We start from the raw sequence: 14,447 nt of genomic DNA, 5'->3' as shown, positions 1-14,447 counted from the left end.
GGATCTGTAAAAGTTCTCAGTTTTGGTTCATATGCAGAGTAGTGTATTTAAAAGTACACTGTATGTAATACTACTGTTGGTTTTTGCACTATTTCCTATTCTCATTTTACCCTTTGTTTGCCACCGCCACCCTGGTTGCTTTAGTACAACTGTGCATGGCGGGCAATGTAAATGATAACAGAATTTTCATTTTTGGGTGAACTATCCCTTTGAGTTGGGTGTTTTATGACATATACATATGTCTGTACCATTTGCTTCACAGGACACATGCCCTGCATTCCATCCGGAAGAGCTCATTCCTATGCCCTAATAGCGGAGCATTATGAATCAGCATGTCTAATCATGATTCAGATCTTGTGTCAAACCGCCAAACTGCTGAAATCACATGACTTTGCTGCTCCAAACCGCTGATTTGACACACTGATTCATAATGCTCTGAAGCTTCCTGAAGCAGTGTTTTGAAATCGGTCATCACTATATAAGTCGTTATTTTGTTTTTTTGGCACACCAAAAATATTCTCGTGGCTTTATAATATTAATATTGAAACACTGTACTCACATGAACTGATTTAGATGTGTTTTTAGTACCTTTATGGATCTTGAGAGAAGAAATGTCATTGCTGGCTATGCAGGCCTCATGGAGCCATTGGATTTCATCAAAAATATCTTAATTTGTGTTCTGAAGATGAAAGAATGTCTTACGGGTGTGGAACGGCATGAGGGAGAGTAATAAATGACAGAATTTTCATTTTTGGGTGAATTAACCCTTTAAGTACAATGTCGTTTTGACCATAATAATGTACCCAATCCAGCTTGTAGAAATATTACAGTAGTATAGAAAAATACTATACATAAATTTATAGGTAAAATCGAACTCCTAACTTCCTGTACCCATTCTGTGACGACAAACAACTTCCCTGAGCAAAGGCTCATGGGGGCCCGAAGTGTCCATCAGTTGTACCCTTCGAAATCCGACATTCCGAAGGGCCCTTTAAAGTGGCCAGTTTTGAGCACTTGTACGACTTGTACGGTTTGGAATGACCCTTCAATACGGCAGCCATGATTGTTTTTACTCTGAAGTGCCCTTCAGACGGTGATATATCCCGTTTGGAATGCATCGATGTACTTTGCACTACCTACTATTTATTGTTAGTATTGCTAACATGTAAGTATGTCATGTTTGGTCTTATCTGACAGCTATAAACTGAACTGAATTGTGCTGCACTTTATATTAAAGTAATATAAAGTACATGTTCCTAATGTACAGTATAGGTGCTATTGTTTAACAGATTCTTCTCAATGTATGTTTAATGTATTCTCCCACCCTTTATCTCCACCAATTTGCCTTATCTTTCGGTGTCCTGTCAGTTGTTTTTTGTGTTTGTGTTCCACTCGTTTTTAACAATGTGTTACTCAGGGAAAGGTTACTGTTGATCTGGGAGAAAGACTTTAACCCTGTTACTCCCACACACCGGTGCGTAACCCTCATACTACAAGACTTTTATGGTCTCTTCTTTAGAGTAGTGCATTATTTGTTACAGTTTTTCTATACAGTATGTTGTTCCATTCTACTGTCTGTATATTGAAACATGTAACTTAATAAATAACTTTGCCTGCTTTAAAGGCTTTGACAATCTTTCCTTTTACCACTGATAATGTTTTTTTAAGGATTATTTAAAGGATTAGTCCACTTTTTAAATAAACTTTTCCTGATAATTTACTCACCCCTATGTCATCCAAGATGTTCATGTCTTTCTTTCATCAGTCGAAAATAAATTAAGGTTTTGAGGAATACATTCCAGGATTATTCTCCTTACAGTGGATTTCAATGGCTACCATCAGGTTGAAGGTCCAAATTCCAGTTTCAGTGCAGCTTCAAAGGGCTTTAAATGATACCAGATGAGGAATAAGGGTCTTATCTAGTGAAACAATCAGTCATTTTCAAAAAAAATACAACCGTTTATGCTTTATAAAAACAAAATATTGCTCTTGAACGTACTTCCGGTTTCCGCATTCTTCAAAACACTTACACTGAATGTCCTAAGCCTTTCCTATTCCACTTACGGAAAAAACGAAACTGGTGCCACGTTCGTTCCGTAAGTAGAATAGGGAAGGTGTAGGACATACAGAATTGTGAGTAAATTATCAGGAAAAGTTTATTTAAAAGTGGACTGATCCTTTAAATAGCGCTTTTTACAATACTGATTGTTTTAAAGCAGCTTTACAGTTACTCCGCATACGGCTCTAGAGCTGTGGGTTGCCAACCTCCGATCTAAGGGGAATTCACCTCAGAGGAGGTCTGTCAAGGAAATCACGGTTGCAGCGGAGGAGGGTGGCAGCATCACTGGATGTTAATTGCAGGGGAGAAGTCCATACCAGTCATCACTGCTGCACCATCTGACCCGAGTCCATACAGCCGATCTACTGGGAGCTCTCTCTTCTTTAGTACACTCTTGATGTCAGCAACAATGCTGTCAGCTGTCCCATCTTCCAAAGTCACCAAGTCAAGGAAATGGTTAAAAACATCCCAGCCAACATGTCCATGTGGGCCCCATGTGGGTTTCTGATGGGCTGTCACTTGGGCCCTGCATGGGCAACCCAAGTGGGGCCCATATAATTTTGTCCATCGGCTCCACACAGGCCCCATGTGTGTTAGCCCATAGGGGCACATGATGGGTCCATAGTGGGCTCTAAGTGGGGCTCATTTGTGTGTTCATTATAGGGGCCCACATGGGTCACATATGGGTTCTAATAAATGGGGCCAATGTGGGGCCATTTGTGGGGCCCCTTATGGGTCCCAAAAGGGTGATAACACTGGACCCACAAATGGCCCTCTATGAGGTTTTTGTGGGATCCACAGTGGGTGAGAACTGCAGTTCCTAGAAGTTCCTGACCTAGCTCAAGCCAATATTTTCATGGATGTTGAAAAGCTTGTTGATTTTATACCATACTACTGTGTAAACTTCAATAATAGCAAGTACATTCCACTGAAGTACGATCTCACAGACATCATCAAACATCATTCTTGAGTCTGTATTGAGTGTGGGTATTTATTTTTTTAAGCACTGACAAACACTGTAATTGATTACAGCATTTTTTTTACTTATTACTTTTGGAATAACAGAGTGTGACAGAACAGAGAAGGAAACATAATTCCAGCTTTTGCCTGTCTTTTTTACATATCACATGGACATGGTTTGATGGAAAAATAGCCACACTGTACTGTGCATTGTGAGTTGTTGTGAGTTGGGCGTGTTGACCTGCAGTTTTCAATAAAGCAGATTTGTTGTCTCAATTCAAGTTAAATCTATTTCTTGAAACAAGATGATGCATCTTTTACAAATAACACAGCAGCTTAAAAACCTTATGACATGTCAAAAAAGCTTGTTTCATCTGAGATATGACTCAAAACAAGATGTTTTCAAGACAGTTTCACATTAACAAGATATTCAAGATGCACTGTCTAAAAACAAGCTCCTTTATCTCACTTAAAGGTGCCCTCGAATGAAAAATTGAATTTATCTTGGCATAGCTGAATAACAAGAGTTCAGTACATGGAAATGACATACAGTGAGTTTCAAACTCCATTGTTTCCTCCTTCTTATATAAATCTCATTAGTTTAAAAGACCTCTGAAGAACAGGCGAATCTCAACATAGCACCGACTGTTACGTAACAGTAGGGGTGTACGCCCCCAATATTTGCATATGCCAGCTCATGTTCAAGGCATTACACAAGGGCAGCCAGTATTAACGTCTGGATCTGTGCACAGCTGAATCATCAGACTAGGTAAGCAAGCAAGAACAACAGCGAAAAATGGCAGATGGAGCAATAATAACTGACATGATCCATGATATCATGATATTTTTAGTGATATTTGTAAACTTGTCTTTCTAAATGTTTCGTTAGCATGTTGCTAATGTACTGTTAAATGAGGTTAAAGTTACCATTGTTTCTTACTGTATTCACGGAGAGCAAGAGCTGTCGCTATTTTCATTTTTAAACACTTGCAGTCTGTATAATTCATAAACACAACTTCATTCTATATAAATCTCTCCAACAGTGTAGCATTAGCCGTTAGCCACGGATCACAGCCTCAAATTCATTCAGAATCAAATGTAAACAATATAACAGTATACAATACTCACATAATCCGACGCATGCATGACCGAACACTTTGTAAAGATCCATTTTGAGAGTTATTTTAGCTGTGTGAACTTTGTTTATGCTGTTCAAGGCAAGAGCGAGCTCCGCGGAGAGCACGGGAATTAAAGGGGCCGCACAGCATAAATCGGCTCATATTTAATGATGCCCCAAAATAGGCAGTTAAAAAAATGAATTAAAAAAAATCTATGGGGTATTTTGAGCTGAAACACAGACAGATTCAGGAGACACCTTAGACTTATATTACATCTTTTGAAAAAAAGTTCTAGGGCACCTTTAAATCTTGCTCTTTAGGTGATTTTGTCTTATATTAAGTGTGATGAGATATTTTGACTAGAAATTAGAAAAATATACTTGGCAAGATTTTGAGTTTTTGCAGTGTGAAGTGGTAAATTTTGATAAAATTTGAATATTAATAGTATTATAAGGATTTTATATAGGGATTTTAAATGTCAAAATGGCATTAAACGTGCTTGATATGCATTTTGTTGTAGAAATTGATATTTTAAATCAGTAATGAGGTAAGAAGTGTTAAGGCAAGAAAGTAAAAATGAAGCAGTTTTATTCAATGTGTTGACGTATTTAAATTGAAACAGGAAGACAGGGTGGAACATACTGAACAGCTTTGGACCTTTTTATGAAAATAGGCAATAGTGTTTTACACCACAGTTCATTTAGAGCTGTTGAATTTGTTAAAACTTTAATTTCCTTCTAATCTCTATTATTTATTCTGGTAATGCCATTTATATCATTTTAAAATACTGCATTCTGTGCTGAGTTTAAATGGGTCTGTTAGCTACAGTTTGTGTTCTGAGCGAGTCATGGTCGTTGGATATGATCAATGTGCTGTTGTTAATCTGGTCCAGAGTACTGCTCTTTATTGTGCTGTGGCAGTTTACATGACACTTATGCAGAAACGGTCTTGATTGGTGTAAATGGAAAGGATAAAATGTCTGAATCATTTTTTTTTTATTTTTCAATAGTGCACTTTGTGCGATTCACCATGTTGAAAGTAGTGAATGTGTGAACAAATGACTGATTGTAGCCTTAGGTACACAGTATGTTCATAGTGTTGGAGGGGCAGGACTTCAGATTGTAGACAGCATTTGATTGAACATGTGAAAATAAGTGTCTGACAATGAAGGTAAATTAGTGTTATTTGTAATTTATTATGATTTTGTTGTTGTAAATTTTTGCTATGTCATAACTTATGACAGATTTATGGTAGACTTTAGTAAAAAAAAAAAAAAAAAAATACAGGGATTTATTGAAAGGTGTTGACCTCTTATTTTTTTAAATATATGAAATTAAAAAATTAGTTTTTTAAAATATTTGTTTTTTCAACAAAATTAAATATATTTATACAATATATACAAAGCATTTTACTGTTAATTTGTAAATTATCAATACCTTTTTGAAGCAGCATAGTATATACTTTTGTTAATGTATTACATTTTAATTTTTTTTTTTTTCTGTAACAGTTAATTCAATCGTATTGCTGATAGGTTGCATGCAGGAAATTCACGTGGAGGGTGTTTTTTCTCCACGTGTGTTTTGCGTGTTATCAGACTCACGTGTTTGCAAACAACCTATCAGCAGTAGGATTCAATTAACCATTAGAGGAGAAGGAGATAAGGAGAATGCAAGCGAAAGCGAAATTAGAAATCAAGGATGATAATACAATTTTTGGGTAAATTCATCATTTCAGTGAGTGCAAGGTGTCTTTGGTGAAAAGACTTAAACTTTTTAACGCAGTGCTACAGACCAATCGGGACGATTTCAAAAATATGGCAGTTTTCACGCCCGAGATGCATACAGCATTCACACAGGCTGAGAAGAATCGAAGCCCCGTTAAAGTCAAAAACTTCACTAAACAGATTAGTAAGTAGAGTTGACATTACGCTGTTTTTAGTGTGTTTATATTTAAATAAACAGTAGTGAACGTGATGTGGAAGTAAAGCTTTCATTAAAATTGTTTTTAGGACAACTTAACGTTAGTTCTACTAATATTGAACTTTTTGGAAATATTAGGAATGTTTATGTATAGTAATTAAAGCATTTGTTTGTAGGTGCACAAGGTGAAGGTTTTTAAGTGTGTTGTATGGCGGGCCAGAAGGTCCAAAAATATGGCTACCGACTTGTCGTGGGAATTCACTATACAATTGCCAGCAGCCACTGAAGTTTACCACTGATAGGCCGGCGGTGCATTTGTATACACACTCTCCTCACGTTTCTTTTCAAATACTGTGATGGTGCAATAACTAACTACATCTAGTAAAGTTGATCATTTTTGTGTAATTTTTTTTTTTTCAAATGCTCATAAAAATGAAATAAAATGTTTTTGTTGTTGTTTTTTCTTAAGCATTTCAGAATGAGCTTTTTTTCATAGTACATAATACACATTACACAGTTCTATACTGGGTTGCATGAAATCAAGCAAATTCAGATCCATCAAACCCAAAAACAAAACACAAAAGTGATTTATGTAATTTTAATAAAATTAAGTTTTCCCCTTAAGTAGCAAAGCCATTATATTAGCTGTGCTTTGCTTTTACGAAATCATACCAAAGAAAATAAATTGACCAAAAAATATTGCAAAGCAGGTACATGACAAATTAGATAAAAAAAAAATCTCCATAAATATGCAATTAATTCCCAGACTATTTTTGTCCAAACACTCATTAAGAAAACTGTCCATTATCATCCTTAATTTGGAAACAAAACACTAAGTGCGTTTTGGCCAGTTGTCTGTCATCATCTGTCCAAGTTGAAGAAGGGCTTTTTCCTGGTCTTTCTACTCCGCCCACTTCCGATCTCAGACTGATGTCCTGGTGCCTTTTTGAGGTATGTTCTTCTGCTGCGGGTTAGTATTGGGAAACTGCATCTCTTTGAGTTCAAAATACATCACGTTATATTATATTTATATATATTTAAGTTATATTTATATTATATTAAAGTTGAACCATAACTGACAGGTATAATGATGTCAAATCCCTATGCAATTTGGCGGGTTATATTTCACAAATTATGTTCACTCAATTTGCTGGCTAACTTTATGTAACTTAATCTGCCATACTCAACTCATGAGTCAATATGAATATTAGATATAGTCGAATTTCACAGGCAAAGCACATGATAATTGTGGCTCCCACTTTCTCATCCTTTAGGTTTATCTAATTGCTTAAAAATGGCAGCCAGTTTGAAGTAAGTATCTACATAAATAAATTACCACTTTGGCTGCACATTTCCAGATTAATTATTCAATTTCCATTTGTTACTTTTTTCCATGAATTGCTGGTTGCTATTCTTTTTTTGCACAGTATGATCTTGTCGGCAACAGATGGTACTTTTAGCGTTTGGACAATAGCTAGCCAACTGATTACAGAAACTAGAAACTATTAATAACTTGAGCACATGAAGAGATTTATGTGAAATTGTGTTTCTGTGGCATCTGTTTTTGTACATGCATAGTCTATTGTCAATTACTGTTCATCTAATCACAATAATCTTTTTTATTACATTTATTAAAAATCTTTATATCTCATGTAGGTTAATGTAATCTGATTTACTAATGTAATGTCACATCTTTTTTCTCTTTTCTTTTTTTTTTTCTTTTTAGCACAAGTGACACAAATCTGCAAGTTGCCCGACTTATCCGGGATGCTGTTCAGCTGTTACTGAATAACCAAACACCCAGACACTCAAACCCTGCTGACACTGCAGCAACGACTGAACATAATACATGTGAGGGGAACACAGGCCAAATAAGGTCTATTTCCTCTCATCTGGCAGTGAGAACAAATGAATCTCATCAGTTTTGAAATTCCATTAATTTCCCTCAGCCATCAACCTCCAGAACAGATTTTGTGCAGGCTAATCTTTCAAGACTTTTCCAGCCTTATCGACAGCCAGCAGCAAGGCAGTCTACTCAGTCCTGCAGAGTGTATGAAACACACTGGGCCCATAATTTTATTTTTGTCTACTGACCTAAGGCTGAAATGGCACCTTTAACAGAAGTCCGACTCCGAGAAGTCACTCAAAACATCAATCCCCTAAGGTCAAGTCAGTGTTTTGGCTTGGATGTTTATTTGGAGGCACTAAGACTCAGTGAAACAGTCACTGTTTGGGGGCCCAAGCAGTATATCTGTTGGTGCCTTGTTTAAAGGTGCCCTAGAACTTGTTTTCAAAAGATGTAATATAAGTCTAAGTGTGTCTGTGAATTTCAGCTCAAAATACCCCATAGATTTTTTTAAATTAATTTTTTTAACTGCCCATTTTGGGGAATCATTAAATATGAGCCGATTTTATGCTGCGGCCCCTTTAATTCTCGTGCTCCCCCGCCCACGGAGCTTGCGCTTGCCTTGATCAGTGCATAAACAAAGTTTACACAGCTAATATAACCCTCAAAATGGATCTTTACAAAGTGTTCGTCATGCATGCGGCATGCATGCATCGGATTATGTGAGTATTGTATACTGTTATATTGTTTACATTGATTCTGAATGAATTTGAGGCTGTGCTCCGTGGCTAACGGCTAATGCTACACTGTTGGAGAGATTTATAAAGAATGAAGTTGTGTTTATGAATTATACAGACTGCAAGTGTTTTATTAATGAAAATAGCGACGGCTCTTGTCTCCGTGAATACAGTAATAACCGAAGGTAACTTTAAACACATTTAAAAAGACAATTTACAATTAAAGCTGCAAGCAGCAATGAAAGGGCCCTCGCACCCGGGCTCACCGCCACCCGTTGGCCTTAGGAAAACAGAGAACAGTGGTCGACATGCATGTAAGCGAATGAATACAGGAGAATTATGCCTTTTTTTTAAGTCATTAAGTCATTTCGAATTGCCACACTTCCTGCTGCCAACAGGTAGCGCTTTGACCATAACCAAATATTGCGATATAGATATATTCAGACCCGGACTGTTATCAAACACGTGAATTTTGGAGCAGATCGGACATTATATGCCTGAGTTACAACAACTTCCTGTTTCATGGCGTTAATCGCATACATTAGCACTTAGCCAAGTGTTGCATGATTTAACGTGTTTCTAGTATGTTTGGTACTTTGTGGCATATTGAAATGTGGTTCTGGGAGGGAATTACAGTGTAAAGCATGCCATTTCCTGTTGCCAGCAGGTGGCACTATGACTAACTGAATATTGGCATATAGATATGTTCAGGCCAGGACTCTTATCACACATGTGAAGTTTGGAGCAGATCAGACATTGTATGTCCTGAGTTACAACGGCTTCCTTTTTCATGGCGGAACAACAAACTTTGTCATGCCGCCACGGACACGCCCTTCAACGAAAACTCAAGATCTTTGCAATTTAACGTCACAAAGGCGTTTAGATTAGACTGACAAAAAATGACATTGATCTGATTAAATCTCTAGGAGGAGTTAATCACAGTGTAAAACATGTCATTTCCTGTTGCCCCCAGGTGGCGCTATGACTGTAACTGAATATTGTTATGAAGATGTCTTCAGGTCAGGACTCTAATAAAACATGTGAAGTTTGGGGCAGATCAGACATTGTATGCCCGAGTTACAACAACTTCCTGTTTCATGGAAAACTCTAGATCTTCGCAATTTAACATCTCAAAGGCCTTTAGATTAGACTGACCAAATATGATGTTGATCTGATTAAAGCTCTAGGAGGAGTTTGTTAAAGTACAACATGTGGAAATGGCAAAAACTGCCAAAATTTTGTAGAGAAAATTCAAAATATCTCACTTCCTGTTGGGTTTACAAACTTTGCACCCCAGGGGCTTTTTTGTAGGTATTGGGCTTTTAGATCTGTCTACCGAATTTCATAACTGTACGTGAAACGTAGCATGAAGGGCGCTTAATTGAAATTTTGTAGGTGGCGCTATCGAGCCATTTTGCCACACCTAATTCTGAAACCCATATCAGATGTAAATTTTCACCACTTCTGACGCGTGTGCAAAGTTTCATGAGTTTTTGAGAACGTTTAGGCCCTCAAAAATGTGATTCATTTTGGAGAAGAAGAAAATTTTGGCTGAGCAATTCCAATAGGATCCTCACACCATCGATGCTCGGGCCCTAAATATCACTAAAAATATCATGTTATCATGGATCATGTCAGTTATTATTGCTCCATCTGCCACTTTTCGCTATTGTTCTTGCTTGCTTACCTAGTCTGATGATTCAGCTGTGCACAGATCCAGACGTTAATACTGGCTGCCCTTGTGTAATGCCTTGAACATGGGCTGGCATATGCAAATATTGGGGGCGTACATATTAATGATCCCGACTGTTATGTAACAGTCGGTGTTATGTTGAGATTCGCCTGTTCTTCGGAGGTCTTTTAAACAAATTCGATTTATATAAGAAGGAGGAAACAATGGAGTTTGAGACTCACTGTATGTCATTTCCATGTACTGAACTCTTGTTATTTAACTATGCCGAGGTAAATTCAATTTTTCATTCGAGGGCACCTTTAAAATGTTATTTGTAGTGAATGCTCTTTTGAATGGTGTTACCAAATAAGGAATCTGTTGTAAGCTGATTTAAAAAAAAACTAAACATGAAAGTTACGTATACCATAAACTAATGTGATGGTTACAAAAACAATGCAATTTTGAAATGTCAAAAAACTGCAGAACCAGTGTTTAAACATGACAACTGCAAATCAAAAATGTATCTTTAGTTAAAGTTATATATTTTATCAACATTTGAACTTTGCAAAAAGGGAAATGTCACTTTTTCAGAATATTGTATATTAAAGATAATTTGTAAAATCCACAAAAGCTTTATAGATCTTTATTGTAAAGTTGTTAAACAGTGTTTTTCATGCTTGTTCTGCACATTCATATTCAGTTTTATACATGCATCTAAATGCCACTTCTGATGCAGATTCTGTTTCCTCTGCCGTGGAAAAAATAACGGTAAAAGCCCTACAGTGAGTTATTCTAATTAACATGAAATTGATAGCCAAGGTTATTTACACAGACTGTCTAATGTTTAAGATTACAGTTTTATCAAAATGTTCTAAAATTTAATTGAAAAAAAGAATGAAAGAACATCATCTGAGATCCTCGTCTTCCCTGCCAATCCGACTCTAAATCACGATTTCAGCATCCAGCTTGGCACATCCTCAATTACCTCATCAAATTCGGCCAGAAATCTTGGAGTAATCCTTGATGACCAACTGACCTTCAAAGACCACATTGCAAAGACAGCTCGGTCATGCAGATTTGCACTTTCAACATCAGGAAAATCAGGCCCTTCCTAACAGAGCATGCAACACAACTTCTGGTCCAGGCCCTGGTCATTTCTAGGCTTGATTACTGCAATGCTCTTCTGGCTTGGACTGCCATCATGCACAATCAAGCCTCTACAAATGATTCAGAACGCTGCAGCACGTCTCGTCTTCAACGAGCCCAAAAGAGCCCATGTCACGCCTCTCTTCATCTCTCTGCACTGGCTACCACTTGCTGCTCGCATCAAATTCAAGGCGTTGACACTTGCTTACAGATCTACCATGATACTCTGAGCACTGCCCAAACTTGTATTGTGAGCACTTCTTGTGTCTATTTGCCTCGTCATGACGACTCGCTTGTTGTATTCCTCACTTATAAGTCGCTTTGGATAAAAGCGTCTGCCAAATGAATAAATGTAAATGTAAATGAAATAATATAGAGCTCAAAATAAATAAAAATAAGAATTTTTAAATGAACTTCCTGCTAATTTTCATCCCAAACAGCTCAAATCTTCCCTACCATTGGGCCCTGCTGATCGTCAGTCTGAAGGTAACTGCACTATAATTGCACAGGTTGTAGATTTTCAAAAGATATGTGTCTGCATTGGTTATTTAGCTACCTTTCAATTCCTAGAGCTGTTTTTGCGAAGGTTTTTTAATCTTGTTATTCATTCCAAAGTCCAATGTGATGTTTTAAGATTTGCATAGGCTCATTCTTCAGCACCTGAGGAAACTGACTGAGGATGTCAGAGAGCTGCAGTACCAGAGCAGCATAAACCACAACCTTCTTAAAGCAGCTGACCAGAGGCTCTCAAGAGGACATGGCTCTGCCTCTTAAGGACAGGCTGATGCTAAATGAGTTTGAGCATCGGCTCACTAATAATGTTGAGCTACAGGATAAATTGGTAATTTTGGTTTACTAAGAAATAAGTCAAAATAGGTTACATGAACATAAGCTGTGGTATTGAAAACTTAAAAAAGTTCACTTTACATTCGTAAAATTATTCCAAATAAACTTTAACAAGTTGAAAGCACTTATAATTCTAAGAACATACAACTTAACTGAATCAATGTAAAAAGGATAACTCAAAAAGTGAAGCTGGAAACTTCCAGTTTTTTTTTATACAGTGTAGGTCCTATTATATTGCTCTTATATATATGCTTATGAAGTCTACAAAGATCACTAACTATGGACAGTTTATTTTACAGGTGAGGTTTTTGGCTGCGAAAAGGGGAAGAACAACAAAAGACTCTGTAAGAAGGATGCTTGCCTGCATTTTTTCTAATGACCTGTCCAGGCTGTGTAACTGGACTGGCTTGGGACAGAAGATCTCTTTCAGGCAGCTAGCACTGAAAAACATTGTTCACAGTAAGTTTTTAGTCATTAAGTTATCATTAACTTTCTGGAAATAAATGTTGAGACAATTTTTACTTTGAACTAGTTTAACCACCTTTCCTGTTCCCTTTTTAAGCACAGAGAAAAATGTGATGTAGATTATTGTAATTCATGCTTTGGAAGAAAACCCTAAATAGGTCTCTTTTGAAAGAAAGTATACTATTTTTGTAATTAGAAAAGGTTATGAAAGCTTATATTTACTGCAATGAAAATGTACTGCTTTAACATTCTTATAGCTGTGGTCAAAAGTTTACATACCCGTTAGAATCTGCAAAATGTTAATTATTTTATCAAAATAAGAGAGATGTTATTAAAGTGCATGTTATTTTTTATTTAGTACTGTCCTAAATAAGATATTTTACATAAAATATGTTGTACACAAGATAAAAATAGCTGAATTTATAAAAATGACACAGTTCAAAAGTTTACATGCCATTGTTTCTGTGGTTACCTGATGATCCACGACTGTTTTTGTGTTTTGTGATGGTTGTTCATGAGTCTCTTGTTCATGCTCTGAGCAGTTAAACTGAGCTCTGTTCTTCAGAAAAATCCTCCAGCTCCTGCAGATTCTTCAGTTTTCAAGCATTTTTGCATATTTGAACCCTTTCCAGCAGTGACTGTATGATTTTGAGATCTGTCTTTTCACACTGAGAACAACTGAGGGACTCAAACACAACTATTAAAAAAGGTTCAAACATTCACTGATGCTCCAGAAGGAAACATGATGACATTAATTATTTTTGCATTAAACTTTTGAACAGGATGAAGATGTGTACATTTTTCACATTTTGTTTAAATATCATCTTTTTTCATTTAGTACTGCCCTTCAGAAGCTATACAGTAGATACTTGCATGTTTCCCAGAAGACAAAATAAGTAACATTTTACCTTGATATTCAAATTCAAAAGATTTCAACCCCGACTCTTAATGCATCGTGTTTCCTTCTGGAGCATCAGTGAATGTTTGAACCTTTTTTAAAAGTTATGTTTTAATGAGTCAAAAAATGCAAGTTCCCAAATATCCACATGACTGCAAACTGACATTATTATACAACAGGTAAAAAATAAAACGTACATTTTAAACACAATACTGAAATCTATTTTGCAATGAAATAATGCATCGTGTTTCCTTCTGGAGCATCAGTGAATGTTTGAACCTTTTTTAAAAGTTATGTTTGAGTCAAACAAGGAACTGTCTAAGAAATGAAAAGCAACAATCCATAATTAGGAGTCAGAAGAACTGTTGCATAACATGCTAGAAACATAATCACTGCAATAATAATAAGCAGACTGTCAGAGAAAAAGGTATGGTTTTTGTCACTGCGGCAGTGCACTAAGGGTGTGTTCACACTTGTCATGTTTGGTTCGATTAAAACGAACCCTGGTGCGATTGCTCGGTTAGTGCGGTTCATTTGAACATGTGTGAACGCTGCCATCCGAACCCTGCTGTGCACCAAACAAGCGGACTGAGACCGCTGAAAAGATGGGTCTCGAACTCTGCTGTTTGAATGATATATGAACGCAACACGGACCAAAGACATGTAAACGAACCAAAAACAGGAAGACGAGACCCTAAAAAGGACAGAATCCTCACGCATGTCGGTTTTCTTGTCATAGTCGCGAGTTTGCCCATCACAGGCATCAGACGAGCGTCTCCAC

The 14,447-nt window shown here is 36.8% G+C and overlaps 1 protein-coding gene across 1 annotated transcript in view; it reads right to left on the bottom strand.

The window, feature by feature from the left end:
* Positions 1-14,447, bottom strand: part of LOC125245430 — a 1,350,402-nt gene that overhangs the window by 1,254,839 nt on the left and 81,116 nt on the right.

Source organism: Megalobrama amblycephala, linkage group LG1 (genome assembly GCF_018812025.1).
Source record: "Megalobrama amblycephala isolate DHTTF-2021 linkage group LG1, ASM1881202v1, whole genome shotgun sequence".
NCBI classification, from domain to species: Eukaryota; Metazoa; Chordata; class Actinopteri; order Cypriniformes; family Xenocyprididae; genus Megalobrama; species Megalobrama amblycephala.
The sequence above is the reverse complement of the archived record's forward strand: the minus strand, read 5'-3'. Positions and strand labels throughout refer to the sequence as shown.